Source organism: Pleurodeles waltl, chromosome 2_2 (assembly GCF_031143425.1).
Source record: "Pleurodeles waltl isolate 20211129_DDA chromosome 2_2, aPleWal1.hap1.20221129, whole genome shotgun sequence".
In the NCBI taxonomy this organism is placed as follows: Eukaryota; Metazoa; Chordata; class Amphibia; order Caudata; family Salamandridae; genus Pleurodeles; species Pleurodeles waltl.
This window is the reverse complement of record NC_090439.1, coordinates 886,790,303-886,808,603: the sequence shown is the minus strand read 5'-3', so window position 1 is coordinate 886,808,603 and position 18,301 is coordinate 886,790,303.

The window sequence follows — 18,301 nt, the reverse complement described above, 5'->3', positions numbered from 1 at the left end:
CTGTCTGTCAGGCAAAAAACAAACAGACATACAGTAAAAACAGCAACAGCAACTGCAAAACTCTGACATTGATGTCCACATTTAAATGATAGATTCTTATTGGCAAGTTATTGACATTTTGGCCCATCTTCAACCTTCCTAGAAATGGAACTTGCACATGACAGGTAGGCTCACAACAGTTAGTTCCTGCTGTGACAGGGATAGTGCCTGACCACTTGCTACATGGAAAATGTCTGTGAGACATATATTATGAGAGATTGATGGGAACACCAGTCACACATGTCACACAGAGGAGGGTGACACATTCTAAATATCAACACAGCTCTGTACCAGGTTCATTGTGCCATAACTGAGGGGAGAATCCAAGAGTACTTTCATGTCTAGCACTATGTTTAGCATAGTTAGTATACTGGTCAAAAACATATTCTTTGCATGTAGCACTACAGCACTCAGCGCCACCATCTCATATTTGGTTGTACACATGTCAAAAACTTCTTCTGCACTGGAAATTTGGGTCAGCACTGACTAATGGTTAGAAATGGGGTATTTGGTTGGCAGTCAGGTTACCTCCTGTCCAAGCAAGGACCCTCACTCGAATCAGGGCAAATAATAAACACACCTGGTTAACTCCCGCTCACCCTCTTGGTAGCTTGGTACGAGCAGGCAGGCTTATCCCAGAAGCAATGTGTAAAGTATTTGTACCAATACACATAATAATTGTCAGGGAGGCCAGATCCTCGGGCCTGCGCACGTTCCCAACATGTCCACTACTAGACAGCTCCAAAGCTCCAAAAGATATAACACAGAGCCTGAGAGAGTCCAAGTGTGGGAAAAGGGGATTAGGTAGGCAACAGCTGGGAAGGAGACCTGTAGGAAGCAAGAGGTTAACCAACACAATGTCAAGATATAATCACATTGACTTTCAATAGACTATGGTTCTAAGAGTTCTTATACTGTAATCATGGATAACCTAGGAAATTACTATAACTAGACCTCAAGAAATCTAGGTACCTGGAAAAATCAAGAATGGGTTACTACAATGTTTCATATGAGCTTTTCAGGAAATATCACAAACTGTCTAGAATACAAGAACCTTCTTCAATAATGTTTCAGAATAAACATTACATTTTTACATGAGGACAAAGGCTATCTGAACATTCCCTGGAAACAACAGGAACTGTACTAGGAACTTAATATGCACAAAGAATGTCGCACTTTGAATTAAGCGTTTCACAGAAATCCAAAAGCTCAGGATAAATGTGTGCACCTCAACAAACACGGCACACCAAAGTTTTCAATGTCATGAAATTATTGTGCACACTGCCGATCTAAAAGCCAAGAGTTTTATGCCAGGGTTGAATTGCACACACTGTTGCCGATTCGAAATACACAATGCAAATGTCAGGAAATGATCGCGCACACTGCCAATCCAAAAGCCAAGAGTTTTATGCCAGGGATTGAACGCGCACACTATTGACGATTCAAAATACACAATGCAAATGTCAGGAAATAATCACGCACACTGCCGATCCAAAAGCCAAGAGTTTTATGCCAGGGATTGAATCGCGCACACTGTTGCCTATTCAAAATATACGACCCAAATGTCAGGAAATGATAGCGCATGCTGCCGATCCAAAAGCCAAGAGTTTTATGCCAGGGATTTAATCGTGCACACTGTTACCGATTCGAAATACACAATGCAAATGTCAGGAAATGATCGCGCACACTGCCGATCCAAAAGCTAAGAGTTTTATGCCAGGGTTGAATCGCGCCATGAAATGATCACGCACACGGTTGCCGATCTGAATGCCAAGGGTTACATGTCAGAAATGAATCGCTCACACTGCTGATTCGGGCAAGTATATGCAAATGCCATGGAATGATCACGCACACTGTTGCCGATCTGAATGCCAAGGGTTACATGTCAGAAATGAATTGCGCACTCTGCTGATTCAGACAAGAATATGCAAATGCCATGAAATGATCGCGCACACTGTTGCCGATCTGAATGCCAAGTGTTACATGTCAAAAATGAATCGCGCACTCTGCCGATTCGGACAAGAATATGCAAATGCTATGAAATGATCGCGCACACTGTTGCTGATCTGAATGCCAAGGGTTACATGTCAGAAATTAATCATGCACTCTGCCGATTTGGACAAGAATATGCAAATGCATTAAAATGATTGCGTACACTGTTGCCGATCTGAATGCCAAGGATTACATGTCAGAAATGAATTGCACACTCTGCTGATCCGGACAAGAATATGCAAATGCCATGAAATGATCGCGCACACTGTTGCCAATCTGAATGCCAAGGGTTACATGTCAGAAATGAATAGCGCACTCTGCCGATTCGGACAAGAATATGCAAATGCCATGAAATCACACTAACGCACACAGAGAGTTTCAGAACTAGGCCCAAAACTCGAATGTCTTTGAGAACGGGGGTCAGGGGCCCAGCCCGACATCCGCCTTACCGCCCTCCTCAAGGATCACCAATATAATGAGGGCAGGCCTGGAATATCAAAGTAGGCCTCTGGAACAGGAGCTCAGGAAGTTGCTGCTGCTCTGCACCGGGACCTCTGAATAGTGAGCACGTGGAGCTGGGCTGGCTCCCTTATATAGAGTCAAGCCCAGCCCACAAAGCACACCCAGTCATGCTGCAGGGAAAGGTTCTAGAAGGTCCTAGAAAGGGACCACACCCTAACACACTTAGTAAGCCTGCAGCAATACCTTGCAAATGAACAGTTATTGCAAACATCATTAATAGTGTTTTTCAAGGTCAAAATCTGCAATGCAAAAGGTTAACATACAGCATGTAAACACAATGCATGAATTATGCTCTTGCATAAAGACTGGGGTTTTACATTTTTGTCGTCCGTATAGCGCGCACTGTCCTGATGTTGACAGTAATACAGTGAAAACACTACAAAATGGACACCACACCAGTTTAGAAAAATAGGTAATATTTATCTAAATCAAAAAAGACCAAAATGACAAAAATCCACCATACATAAGTCAAGATATGATTTTTTCAAAAGAATAGGAGTCTTAGGGGGTGATTCCAACCCTGGCGGTCGGTGATAAAGCGGCGGCCAACCCGCCAACAGGCAGGCGGTAAAAAAAAAGGAATTCTGACCCTGGCGGGAACCGCCAACACAGCCCGCCACTTTAACACTCCGACCGCCACGGCGGGACAGACAAACAGCGCAGCAGTCACCGCCAACAGGCAGGCGGCAGACAATGTACCACCCACCCTATCACAACTCACCAATCCGCCACCTTTACCGGGGCGGGAGCCCCGCCGATAAAAACACGGCGGAAACAGACTACGAACGGGAAAACGCTTACCTCTACACACTCCACGAGGACGGAGGACAGCATGGAACCCGAATTAAACATCCTACCAGCTATTGTCTACCTGCTCATCTACCACGAGTACGAACGCCGGCGCAGACGACAACGGTGAGTACTGCACCTACAACACAGGGGAGGGAGGAGGAGGAAAGGTTACGGGCACACACATACGCGACACACCCACCCTCCCCACCCCCCCCCCAACTATCTACACACCAATGCAGAGCAACAACTCAGAGTGACACCCCCCAAACCCCCTGTAAAAATGCAAAGACATAATGAAAATGATAATTAAAATTTATGTATAAAATAGGTTCATTGAAGTCATGGATAATTATCTATATGAAATATAAAAAAAAAAATGAACAGTGCGAAATATAAATACATAGGTAATAAGTCCAGCTCATTTTGTTAAAGTTCCACAGTCCATGGGCCAATGTCCACAAACACATGGGCAAAGCCCACACAGGAGACCAGATACCGTTGGAGAGAACACTGCTGGGGCATCAGATGATAAAACTACAGGCACCTCAGTGGGAAGGGACGAGGGGGCACCTCAGCCACAGGAGTCCACGACGCCAGATCCACGAGGGGCCTCCATGCCCACTGTACCATCCTGGGGAGTGCAAAGCCACAGTCTCTCAAGTCTCTACAGTGGGAGGGTTGCCCACTGTGCCATCCTGGGGAGTGCAAAGCCACAGTCTCTCAAGTCTCTACAGTGGGAGGGTTGCCCACTGTGCCATCCTGGGGAGTGCAAAGCCACAGTCTCTCAAGTCTCTACAGTAGGTGGGTTGACCACTGCTACATCCTGGGGAGTGCAAAGCCACAGTCCATCAGATGGATAACCGACTCCACTGGTATTGGAGGAGGCAGGGTGCCCAGAGTGCAGCGTGAACACCAGCTCTACACAGAACCGGCACTGTCAATGGGCCAGCGGTGCTTGACAGGAAGGGCCCAGCGGAGCGGTGCTTGAGACGGCGGGGCCCAGCGGAGCGGTGCTTGACAGGAAGGGCCCAGCGGAGCGGTGCTTGAGACGGCGGGGCCCAGCGGAGCGGTGCTTGAGATGAAGGGCCCAGCGGAGCGGTGCTTGAGACGGCGGGCCCAGCGGAGCGGTGCTTGAGATGAAGGGCCCAGCGGAGCGGTGCTTGAGACGGCGGGGCCCAGCGGAGCGGTGCTTGACAGGAAGGGCCCAGCGGAGCGGTGCTTGAGACGGCGGGGCCCAGCGGAGCGGTGCTTGAGATGAAGGGCCCAGCGGAGCGGTGCTTGAGACGGCGGGGCCCAGCGGAGCGGTGCTTGACAGGAAGGGCCCAGCGGAGCGGTGCTTGAGACGGTGCTTGAGACGGCGGGGCCCAGCGGAGCGGTGCTTGAGATGAAGGGCCCAGCGGAGCGGTGCTTGAGACGGCGGGGCCCAGCGGAGCGGTGCTTGACAGGAAGGGCCCAGCGGAGCGGTGCTAGAGATGAAGGGCCCAGCGGAGCGGTGCTTGAGACGGCGGGGCCCAGCGGAGCGGTGCTTGACAGAAAGGGCCCAGCGGAGCGGTGCTTGAGATGAAGGGCCCAGCGGAGCGGTGCTTGACAGGAAGGGCCCAGCGGAGCGGTGCTTGAGACGGCGGGGCCCAGCAGGGCCGGTGCTTGACAGGAAGGGCCCAGCGGAGCGGTGCTTGAGACGGCGGGGCCCGGCGGAGCGATGCTTGACAGGAAGGGCCCAGCGGAGCGGTGCTTGAGACAACGGGGCCCAGCAGAGCGGTGCTTGAGATGAAGGGCACAGCGGAGCGGTGCTTGAGACGGCGGGGCCCAGCGGAGCGGTGCTTGAGATTAAGGGCCCAGCGGAGCGGTGCTTGAGACGGCGGGGCCCAGCGGAGCGGTGCTTGACAGGAAGGGCCCAGCGGAGCGGTGCTTGAGACGGCGGGGCCCAGCTGAGCGGTGCTTGAGATGAAGGGCCCAGCGGAGCGGTGTTTGAGACGGCGGGGCCCAGCGGAGCGCTGCTTGAGACGGCGGGGCCCAGCGGAGCAGTGCTTGAGATGAAGGGCCCAGCGGAGCGGTGCTTGAGACAGCGGGGCCCAGCGGAGCGGTGCTTGACAGGAAGGGCCCAGCGGAGCGGTGCTTGAGATGAAGGGCCCAGCGGAGCGGTGCTTGAGACGGCGGGGCCCAGCGGAGCGGTGCTTGACAGGAAGGGCCCAGCGGAGCGGTGCTTGAGATGAAGGGCCCAGCGGAGCGGTGCTTGACAGGAAGGGCCCAGCGGAGCGGTGCTTGAGACGGCGGGCCCAGCGGAGCGGTGCTTGACAGGAAGGGCCCAGCGGAGCGGTGCTTGAGACGGCGGGGCCCAGCGGAGCGGTACTTGACAGGAAGGGCCCAGCGGAGCGGTGCTTGAGACGGCGGGGCCCAGCGGAGCGGTGCTTGAGATGAAGGGCCCAGCGGAGCGGTGCTTGAGACGGCGGGGCCCAGCGGAGCGGTGCTTGAGATGAAGGGCCCAGCGGAGCGGTGCTTGAGACGGCGGGCCCAGCGGAGCGGTGCTTGACAGGAAGGGCCCAGCGGAGCGGTGCTTGAGATGAAGGGCCCAGCGGAGCGGTGCTTGAGACGGCGGGGCCCAGCGGAGCGGTGCTTGACAGGAAGGGCCCAGCGGAGCGGTGCTTGAGATGAAGGGCCCAGCAGAGCGGTGCTTGAGACGGCGGGGCCCAGCGGAGCGGTGCTTGACAGGAAGGGCCCAGCGGAGCGGTGCTTGAGACGGCGGGGCCCAGCGGAGCGGTGCTTGAGACGGCGGGGCCCAGCGGAGCGGTGCTTGAGATGAAGGCCCAGCGGAGCGGTGCTTGAGACGGCAGGGCCCAGCGGAGCGGTGCTTGAGATGAAGGGCCCAGCGGAGCGGTGCTTGAGACGGCGGGGCCCAGCGGAGCGGTGCTTGACAGGAAGGGCCCAGCGGAGCGGTGCTTGAGATGAAGGGCCCAGCGGAGCGGTGCTTGAGACGGCGGGGTCCTGTTCAGGGGTGCCTGTCTTGGCGGGGCCCTGTTCAGCGGTGCCTGTCTTGGCGGGGCCCTGTTCAGCGGTGCTCTTCACGGCGGGGCCCTGTTCAGCGGTGCTCTTCAAGGTGGGGCCCTGTTCAGCGGTGCACTTCACGGCGGGGCCCTGTTCAGCGGTGCACTTCACGGCGGGGCTCTGTTCAGCAGTGCTCTTCCCGGCGGAGCCCTGTTCAGCGGTGCTCTTCACGGCGGGGCCCTGTTCAGCGGTGCTCTTCACGGCGGGGCCCTGTTCAGCGGTGCACTTCACGCCGGGGCCCTGTTCAGCGGTGCACTTCACGGCGGGGCCCTGTTCAGCTGTGCCTGTCTTGGCGTGGCCCTGTTCAGCGGTGCCTGTCTTGGCGGGGCCCTGTTCAGCGGTGCTCTTCACGGCGGGGCCCTGTTCAGCGGTGCCCTTCATGGCGGGGCCCTGTTCAGCGGTGCTCTTCACGGCGGGGCCCTGTTCAGCGGTGCTCTTCACGGCGGGGCCCTGTTCAGCGGTGCTCTTCACAGCGGGGCCCTGTTCAGCGGTGGTCTTCACGGCGGGCCCTGTTCAGCGGTGCTTGTCCTGTCTTTCAAGGGAGCCAGACCTGGCCAGGACTCCCCGCTTAGTCGCCCTCCGACCGTGCGGTTGCTGGCCCCTCCTGTGATGGAGTCCTGGGCCCGTGGGTGTCCTCCGTCACACCCGGTATGGGGCTGGTGGGGCCCTCCTGGTCCGCGCGCCTGCTGGCTGACTTCTCCGCCCTGCTGCCCTTGCCCTCCTTCGATGAAGCTCTCTGGCCCTTACCTCCCCTTGATGTTGTGGCAGGTGACGGGCCACGACTACGCTCCTTGGTGGCAGCCGTCTCAGCCTTCTTGCGCCGGCCCTTTGTTTTTCGGGTTCTCTTCCCAGGGGGTGGGCTGGCTGTCCCCTTGCTGCTGGCCGATGTATCTGCACTAGGAAAAGGTGGACTCCAATACCCGTGCACAATGGTCGCTCTCGATGCATGGCTGGTGGTGGCTGAGGTGCTCTTAGGACTCTTACCAGATGGAGGGGGTGGGTCAGTGTTTGGAAAGAGGTCAAGGTTGGAAAGGAAAATCAATTTGGAAAGACAGGGACGGGTAGGTGTAGTGGTTATGGGAGTGGAGGAAGAGGATGTGGTTGTAGGAGAGTCAGGTGTGCTGTCTTTGGGTGCAGGTGCTTGTGACGTAGGCTGTCGTGAGGTGGGTGGCTGTTGGGTGGGTGGCTGCCTGCGTTTGTGTGTTTTGGAAGAAGGGGGTGACAGACACACTGGGAGAGGACACAGGGGACGTGTAAATGGCAGTGGGGGTGGTGACTGCACGTGTGCGGACTGTACTGGAGGGTGTGCTGGTGATGGAAGTACTGGCTGATGGTGGTGTGCATGCAGGTGAGAGTGGAGACGTCACAGGGAGGGAGGAGGGAGACGAGGAGGAGGGGGACACAGAGGTGGTAGTGACTGTTGGCATGTCTGCATCTAGATGTTGCTTGGGTGAATGCTTGTGGGATCTGTGGTGCTTATGTCTGGATGAGCAGCCCTTGGGTGTTGAGGTGTGTGCAGGCTGGTCAGATGGTGTGGATGGGATAGGCTGAGGAACAGGAGACTGGGACTGGGTGGAGGCAGTTAGAAGAGGGAGGCTGGAAACAGGGACAATGGCTGCCGTCAGTGCTGAGGCCAGAGCATTGAACGTTGATGGGCAGCCTGACCCGAATGAATGCCCTCCAGGTATGCATTGCTCCGATGCACCTCCCCTTCTACACCCTGGATGGCATTCAAGAGGGTAGACTGCCCAACAATGAGTGTCCTGAGGAGGTCAATGACCTCCTCACTGAGGGCAGCAGGGGTAACTGGGGCAGGGCCTGAGGTGCCTGGGACGAAGGAGATGCCTGCCTTCCTGGGCGAGCGGGCACGGAGCGAAGGATGAGGGGCTGCTGGGAGGGTGGGGCTGGTGTGCTGTTGTGGCGGTGGGCATGGATGTTGCCGCCACCGCAAGGGAGCTCCCTTCCGAGGACGTGTCGGTGTCGCTGACGTCTCCACGGGTCCCCGTTGTGGAGCTCCCCTCGCCCTCCGTATCACTGGTGAACTCGGTGTCTGTAGCATGGCCCTCCGGGGCCATGTGAGTTGCAGCTCCCTTGTGCTCCGATACCAATTCTCCTCCGCCTGATGATGCTAATGCACACATTCACAGGAAGATAAAGAAAATGGGTGGGGGGAGAAATGAAGACAGGTTGAGTGCATGCATTGGCAACACCGTTGTCAGAGAGGACAGACACAGAAGCCCCCTGCACTACGCCGCGCAATCGGGGTACACTACTCAGTACTTGTGACTAGGCTTACAGGTCTATGGACAACCAATGCACACATGGGTGATGCAGGACCATGGATAGCTGTACTTGGCACCCTACAGAGGTGGGGGGCGGGGGCACAGGGCCATGCCTAAAGGAGGGGACTAGCCTACAGAAAGCGCCCTGGCCTAAAGTCACCCACAGCCCTCCTCCCCAACCCAGACACCTCCACTGCGCGCAAAGATAGCATAATGTGCTGATACTCACCCCCTTGTGTCTGCTGTGATGTCCTCACGCGCCCATCCAAATCGGGGTAGGCCACCGCCAGGATCCGGGACATCAGGGGGGTCAAGGTACGACTGGCACCCCTCCTACGTTGGGAGGCCATCCCCAGCAGAGACTCGGCGGTCTTCCTGGTCCCGCGGAGGATGTCCTCCCACCTCTTTCGGCAGTGGGTGCCCCGTCTGTTGTGGACCCCCAGGGCCCGGACGTCCTTGGCGATGGCACGCAAAAATCTCGATCTTCTGATGGGCGCTGACCTATTTGACATGTACAGGGTGGGAAAGGAAATATCATCACTTTTCTGCATGGTAGATGTGAGTGGCCCCCCCTCCCCAACCTTGCCATGTGGCACATGCTCTCATCTGTCGTGCTTTGCACTCCTCATTCGCTCCCCTCCCCACCATCTTACACACACCCCACTCAACACAGGCATAGCCCATTCAACGTGCACCCAGTGTACTCACCTGTTGGTCTGGAGGACCGTAGAGTAGCGCATACTGGGGGAGGACCCCATCAACAAGTTTCTCCAACTCTTCTGAAGTGAAGGCAGGGGCCCTTTCCCCAGTCGCAGCAGCCATAGTATCTCCCAGACCGAGATCACAGCAGCACTTGCAGTATAGGTCCTCTCCTGTGGATGATCAGGTCTCGAGTGATTAAGCAGCTAGAAAATGGCGGTCACGCCCGCGGCGGTGCGTACCGCCGCGGTGCGTACCGCAACCGCCGGCACACATCGTCATTGGCTCCTGATACCCATAGGGTTCAATGTTAACCAATGCGGCTTCGCACCGCGGTCTTCGACCGCCTACCGCCACAGTCCCATTGTCACACTTCACAGGTCAGGCAGCCGCCATTTCAAAGGCCCACATGGCTTAATTTCTACTGCGTCACACAGGCCTAGGCCGTGCATTGCCACTCATACACGCCTTTCACTGCATTGCGATTCATTTACTGTGCAAGCCGTGTGAACGAACCTGTGGCTTGCTTCACTCTGTACTCCATGTTGTCCTTCCTAGGCACCGTCCGCTGGGACTTGCGAGGAGAAGGATGAATCCTCCCGTATACCGACCGCTGGTGGACCTGTCGACAATGGAAGAACGACATATTATACTTCGTTACAGACTTGACAGAGCCACTATTCATGAACTGTGTGCCCAGCTGGAGCCAGACCTGATGTCCCCCATCCGCCAACCCACAGGGATTCCCCCTCTGGTGCAGGTTCTGTCAGTACTCCATTTTTTGGCAAGTGGGTCTTTTCAGACAACAGTGGCCATGTCATCAGGGATGTCTCAGCCTATGTTTTCTAAGGTTTTGTCCAGAGTGTTGTCTGCCCTGATGAAATACATGCGGAGCTACATTGTTTTCCCTGAGGAGGAGGATTTGGCTACAGTGAAGGGTGATTTCTATGCCCTTGGACATATCCCCAACATCATTGGTGCCATTGATGGGACCCATGTGGCTTTGGTACCCCCCAAAGGCAGTGAGCAGGTGTACAGAAATAGAAAAAGTTATCATTCGATGAATGTCCAGTTGGTCTGTTTGGCAGACCAGTACATCTCCCATGTAAATGCCAAGTTCCCTGGGTCAGTGCATGACGCGTATGTTATGCGAAATAGCAGCATCCCCTATGTGATGGAACAGCTACAGAGACACCGTGTGTGGTTATTAGGTGACTCTGGTTACCCCAACCTCTACTGGCTATTGACCCCAGTGAGGAATCCCCGGACCAGGGCAGAGGAACGGTACAATGAGGCTCATGGGCGAACTAGGAGGATAATAGAAAGGACCTTCGGGGTCCTGAAGGCCAAGGTTTAGGTGCCTGCATATGACAGGTGGATCCCTAATGTACTCACCAAAGAAGGTGTGCCATATCATCGTGGCCTGCTGTATGCTTCACAATCTTGCATTGCGACGCCAGGTGCCTTTCCTGCAGGAGGATGGTCCAGATGGTGGTGTTGTAGCAGCTGTGGAGCCTGTGGAGAGTGAAGAGGAGGAAGACGACGGGGACGACACGGACAACAGGGATACAGTTATACAACAGTATTTTCAGTAGCACACAGGTAAGATTCACCCACGCCATTTTACATTTACTTCAGGCCTGCTGCGTCTCTACTTTCTGTGTTTCCCCCCATTTCCTTTTAACTGAATTGTGACTTTCCCATTACTTTTCAGAGCTGTTTGACCAACTGCGTGACTTCTGCTTTGTTTGCCCATGGACTACAGCTTGTTGTCATTGGTATGTTGTCATCACAATGTAACAGAACATAATTGCACCGTTATGTGTGATACATATTTGTAAAATACAAGCAGACTCCTGTTATTGTAAGTGCAATAAGTGATTTATTTTAAGTGCTACATATAGGTACATGATAGTAAAACGGTGATGGGTGGGGGTGGAGTAATGTGCATGGCAGAGTCCAGTTCTCAGTTTCACAGGTGCATTGTCCATATGCCTGTGGAAGGATGGAGCAGGGGCAGTTCAAGGTTGGACAGGGTGACAATGTGGGACAGTGGGATGACATCAGGGGGTATCTTATGCTGGCGGGGGTCTTGCAATCCTACTCTGTCTTCTTGTGTGATCTCAGGTTCCGCTTGCGGGGTGGTTGTTCTTCAGCAGGAGGTGGGGTTCTGGTGGCCTGTCGTTGTGTGGGGGCCTCCTGTCCACTAGCGCCGGCGGAGGTGGTAGGCTGTTCGTGGTCCAGGCTAGTGACAGGGGCCCTTTGGGGTGCCACATGGTCCCGCAATGTGGTGACTATCTGGTTAAAGGCCAGGACGATGGTCCCCATTGCGGAACCGATGTTCCTCAGTTCCTCTCTGAACCCCATGTACCGTTCCTCCTGCTGTGCCTGGATCTCCTGGAACCTGGCCAGTACCGTCGCCATCGTCTCCTGGGAGTGGTGGTATGCTCCCATGATGGTGGTGAGGGCCTCTTGGAGAGTGGGTTCCCTGGGCCTGTCCCCCCCCTGTCACACAGCAGCCCTCCCAGTTCCCCTGTTTCCCTGGGCCTCTGTCCCCTGGACGGTGTGCCCACTACCACTGCCCCCCCCAGGTCCCTGTTGTTGTTGGGGTGGTGGGTCAACCTGGGTGCCCTGTAGTGGCGGACACACCGCTGATTGACGTGTCCTGGAGACAGAGGCATGGGCCCGCTGGGTGGGAGCTGTGCTGGTGTTCCCAGAGGGGGTTAGGTCTGGTGTAGCCTGTGGCTGTGTGTGGGGAACCGACTGTCCAGAGGTCCCCGATGGGCCGGGCTGGTCATCTGGGTCCAGGTCGACAGAGCTGCTGTCATCGCTGGGGGCCTCTTCTGGGGGTGGGATGGACATCTCTGTACCCTCCGTGGTGGTGTAGTGGCGTTCGGGTCCTGCAGGGGTATAAGGGTATGGTTATTGCTTCTGTGTGTGGCATTTCATGTGATGGATGGGTGTCCGTGTACCCAAGTGCAGGCATTCCCGTGTGGGGGCTTTTGTGAGGGTGGCATGTGGGGGTGATGTGTGTGTGCAGTGGGCATGCTTTGGTGATGGGTGTCCATGCTTTGTGGTCGCATGCAGGTCTAGGTGTTGGGATGGGTGGGTTGTGATGGTGGTACATTTGGAAGGAGTTGGTGTGATGGGGGTGGGGGTGAGGGTGGGGGTATGTGCTGGCATGCAGATGGGGTGGGGGTGGGAAGTAATAGTTAAGATTTGACTTACCAGAGTCCATTCCTCCAGCTACTCCTGCGAGGCCCTCGGGATGCAGGATGTGCAAGACTTCCTCCTCCCATGCTGTGAATTCTGGGGGAGTAGGTGGGGGTCCGCCGCCAGTCTTCTGCACCGCAATGTTGTGCCTTGATACCATGGAACACACCTTCCCCCGTAGGTCGTTCCATCTCTTCCTGATGTCCTCCCGATTGCGTGGATGCTGTCCCACCGCGTTGACCCTGTCGACTATCCTTTGCCATAGCTCCATCTTCCTAGGAATTGTGGTGTGCTGCACCTGTGCCCCGAAGAGCTGGGGCTCTACACGTACTATTTCCTCCACCATGACCCTGAGTTCTGCGTCAGAGAACCTGGGGTGTCTTTGGGGTGCCATGGGGTGGTGTGGATGAGGTGAGGGATGTTGTATGTGTTGTGGAGTGTGATGTGTGTGGTGGTGTATGGTGTTTTGTGCGTTGTAATTGTGTGGGTGATGTTGTGATTAGCCTCTGTGTGATGGTCTACTCTAAGCAGTGCTGTCTCTCTCTGTCCTTGATTCGCAATTGTGGTAGTAAGGGTTTGTGGGTAATGTGGGTGTGTGTTTTATATTGTCTTAGGTGTGTGGTAGTGGTGTGTGTATGTGTATCAGGTGTGTATATTTCAAATTGTCCAATGTGGTAGTGTTTTGTAAGGGTGTGTGTATTTTGACCGTGGCGGTGTGTACCGCCAATGGAATACCGCGGTTGAAAGACCGCCGCGTGGATTCGTGGGTCGTAATGACATGGGCGTATTTCTGTTGGCGTGGCGGTGGAGGTATGGTCATCACCATTTTTTCGCTGACCTTTGCTGTGGCGGACTTTTGTGGATGTCGGGTTTTTGCCGGTTTGCCAGTTGCGGGTCAGAATGACCGTGGCGGTTTACCGCGGCCGCGGCGGTGTTATGGCGGTCTTCTGACCGGCGGTAAGCGCCTTTTACCGCTGAGGTCAGAATGACCCCCTTAGTCCATAGAAGACAATGGAAACATTGATTTCACACAAAGTACCTTGTTTGTGTAAAAAATAAAGCTGCACCGGCAAGCGTGCATTGGAAAAGTCAGTGATGCATTGATTCCTTACTCGCAAGTGAGGCCGTGCATCATTTAATCTCCAGTCGGGTCAGCGATGTGTCATTTTTCTACCTTGCAAGGAAGCAATGCGTTGAATTCCAGATGGAGCACCTGGGATCCATGCAGGGTCAGGATGACTTTGACACCCAGGGATGATGTGTGAGAAAAACGGTCGCACAGTGTTAGAAAACTGTACTCTGGGGTTTGCGTCGTCAGCAGCCGCAAGCAGGTGTTGCCCGTCATTTCTCCAGCTGCAATGCATCCATCTCCCAGCTGCGATGCAGGTGGAGCATCGATTTCAGCTGCAAAGCTGGCGGCGTGTCACTCATCAGCCGCATTGCAGATGGTGCATTGAAAATTTCCCAGCAGGGCATTCTGTGCATGGATTTCAGCTCTTCTTCTGCCAACTTCACCTTTCAAGGGCCCAGGACTGGATAGGGCAGAGCAAGAGTCTTAGCAGAGAGTCCAGGTGCTGATAGAGGAAGTCTTTGATGGCCCTGAGACTTCAAAAAAGGCAAAGTCGGTCAAAGCCCTTGGAGATTCTTCTCAAGCAGGAATGCATAACAAAGTCCAGTCTGTGTCCCTTTTCACAGGCAGAAGCAACAACTACAGGATAGCCCAACAAAGTACAGTCACAGACGGGGCAGCACTTCTCATCAGCTCTTCTCCTTGGCAGAGGTTTCTCTTGAATCCAGAAGTGATCTAAAAGTCTGGTGTTTTGGGTCTAATACTTATACCCCTTTCTGCCTTTGAAGTAGGCAAACTTAAAAGAAAGTCTCTGTTGTTTACAAGATCCTGCCTTGCCTAGGGCGGGCCCCAGACACACACCAGGTGGTTGGAGACTGCATTGTGAGAGGGCAGGCACAGCCCATTCAGGTGTAAGTGACCGCTCCTACTTCCACTCTAGCTCAGATGGTTCATCAGAATATGGAGGCTACACCCTAGCTCCCGTTGTGTCATTGTTTAGCGGGGATTCACAAACAGCCCAACTGTCAGTCTGACCCAGAAAGGATATCCACAAACAGGCAGAGTTACAGAATGATTGAAGCAAGAATATGCCTACTTTCTAAAAGTGGAATTTTCTAACTAACAATCTAAAAAACAACTTCACTAACATATGTATTTTTAAATTGTGAGCTCAGAGACCCCAAACTTCCAATTTCTATCTGCTCTCAAAGGGAAACTGCACTTGAGACATATTTACAGGTAACCCCCATGTTAACCTATGAGAGAGATAGGCCTTTCAACAGTGAAAACCAAATTTAGCAAGACATGCAAAACCACACAAGTACATGTCCCACCTTTAACATACACTGCACCCTGCCCATTGGGCTACCTAGGGCCAACCGCAGGGGTGCCTTAAATGTATAAAAAGGGAAGGTTTAGGCCTGGAAAGTGGGTACACTTGCCAAGTCAAATTTTCAGTTGAAAACTGCATACACAGACACTGTAGTGGCTGTTCTGAGCCGTGTTTACAGGGCTAATGTGTGTGGCACAACCAGTGCTGCTTGCCCACTAGTAGCATTTGATTTACAGGCCCAGGGTACCTCTAGTGCACTTTACTAGTGACTTACTAGTATATAAAATATGTCCATCATGAAAAAGCCAATCACCAATACAATGTTACTCAGTAGCACTTGTTGCACTTTAGCACTGGTCAGCAGTGGTAACGTACCCAGAGTATCAAAAACAGCAAAAACAGAGTCCAGCACACAGTTAAAACATGGTAAGCAGAGGCAAAAAAGACAAGGGCGACCACGCCAAGGATGCCAGGTCTAACACTAATGCTGTATACAGTGTGCAGTGGTTTGATTCACATTATGGACACTTTCATGCCCATCACAGTGCAGCCACATATTTAGCAAACAACTTATGAACAGTATCCAAATATATGTCTGACCCTCACCAACATGCACATTTACCAACAGTCAACACTGTTCTTGGGACTCTTGTACCATGACAAATTTTTACAAGTCTCTAAAGGTACATGTTGATCCCAGTGCATTGTGTACTAGGGATTCAAATCTCAAATATGTGCAACAAATCAGTCCACATACATTGTTTGCATATGAGGACTGTAGTGGCATACATGCAATTGTTTAAGACCATCACAGATGACCATGCCACATCTCATCTATTTTTACTCTTAATGACAAAATCGGGCACAGCAAAAACTTATCTGATGGTATAGTGAGGGGGACCACCTGCTAGAGTAAGCATGAGATATTGCATTGTGGATGTTGATCACCTAAAGGCATGGTTACGTATTACACATCACAATGACTTACATGACGTACATTGGGACTTTGGATAAAGATAACCCAAAGGTCTAAATGAGGTGTCTTAGGGACATAAATTGCATAGGCCAGCTTGACATGTTAACATGTTTGTAGGGACAATACATAAGTGTCTCAGCCACATTGTACACAGTTTTCCAAAGGTCTCATCAGTGCACCATTTAGCAAACATGGACAATCATCATGTCACCCAGGATATACATGACTCAAGGGACACAGTCAGGCATGTTTACTTAACTCCTGCAACACTACCATCATCACATGTACATGACTATGAAACATACGACATCTGTCAATCCCTTTGTCGTCAAGGGCATATTTTCCAGTGAACGCTTCTATATACCCATGACACAGTAATGCCAACATTTCCACACATCATCTCAGTGTCAAAGAGATCATACTATACTGGGGATAAGGTGAGTGATGAGCTATTTTCCAACACCATGTTGCATCACTGGCCTATTCATAGATGCATATGTACAAAATCGACCCCATCCACTACGCAGCCCTGATGTTTCACTTTAAAAAATGTGTGCATATGTCAGACAGACATGCAGAAGCATTTGCACAACTGGAATAACCCACAAAGTCCTCATACTCACCCACTGTTCCACCAACATCAACTTCGAGGAAGTCCAGCAGGTCAACCTCACATGGTCTCAGGTCTGCCTATAAATGTTTCAGCTTCCTTACCATCCTCTCCACCTGAAAGATTCAGTTCATATGGGCCAGAACACAGCAGTAGCCCTGGATCACCCTTACACCCTGGACCACCATGTGCGGGAGGTAGAGCAAGACCAACCATTTGAATCCATCCACCTGATTAGCTCCAAAATGATGGCACCTACCCTACTGACATTGTACCCTTCCACAGGACCTTATACTCCTAAAAACTATTCTAATACTACCCAAACCCCAACAGACCCAACTGCTAAATTACCTCTCATACAAACACCTCACAATACACTGACCACACAGTAGACAAAACACTTACTACACACCAAATGGACACAAGGAAGAATAAAGGGACACAACACAGCACAACACACCACTCCAAATGCACTTCATATCTCTCCACAAAATAATCACAACGTCCCTCCAAGACAGAAAAAAAGACTAAAAGAAAAAGAAAGCTAAACTAAGTTAGCAAGAGCTGTTTGGCATCATGCCGGATCTATTACATTACTTTCTTTGCACATGCAGCATGTTTTTTGGGAATGCATCGTTTTTTTATGCAACGCTCAAATGTGTCATTTTCCCATGATGTAACAATATCAAAACATAAGGTAGTACATATGTGTTGCAGTGCATTCATTAAATTTTCATGAGCAGCGTGTATAACAACATGCATATGACCAATGCGCCATTTTTTGGGTAGAAATGTGTGTAATATGTGTGTAATGTGTGTTTGAAGATGTATGGTGTCATACAGTACACAAGTTCACATTTCCCATGTTGTGTGGATTGATGGCCTGCGTATGTACGCTTGTATGGCATGTGTACAATGTCTCTGTCAACTGTTTACAGGGATGATTATACATGCTTTACAAGGATAAATTCATGTTAAGGCTACATTTTGTGATGGTATTGTACATGTGAGCAGTAACAGGTCCATGTTTCTCTGGTGGTTGCCAAGGTGCTTAGTGTGCGGTTTCCTTTTATACCTGTACCTTTGCACCATTTTATCGCCTGGTCTGAGCAGATGTTATATTTTCATCACTAATGTGTATTAGCGTCATTTTTCCGATCTGCGTGCGATTTTTCAATAGGCTTGTAAATATGGCATTAGATGGCTAGTGCCATTTATTAGTAGGGAACACCTAGCCTACATATGATTTTTTTAAATGGCACAGGGTTAGGCAGCGCTACTGAAAAATGGCACAAGGTCGAGGAAAATATCACTAGACAGATCTAGCGTTACATTGTAAATATGGCACACATTTTTTTCCACCGTTGCACCAACAATTGTGGTGCTATGGCGGCACTAAAACGTTGTAAATCTGGTCCATAATGTCATTGATTACTTAAAATTATCTTCTGTCGCCATGTACTACATTTGGTAGTGCATAGACAGCTCTCTTGTCAGATAGCTGGCTGTCCTTTAAGACTGTGTGCTGCATGTGTATAGAATAGTATTTATGCTACTGCATCATATTATAGTCATTTTCAGTGTGTGCTGTCTGCATATTACATCGGATGTATGTTACTACATCAGATTACAAGTGTGTGTGTGTGCATGGCTTTGGATGTGTGCCACTACACCAGATTGCAAAAGTGTGTTGTGTGTATATACACCATTGGATGGAGGTTACCACATCAGA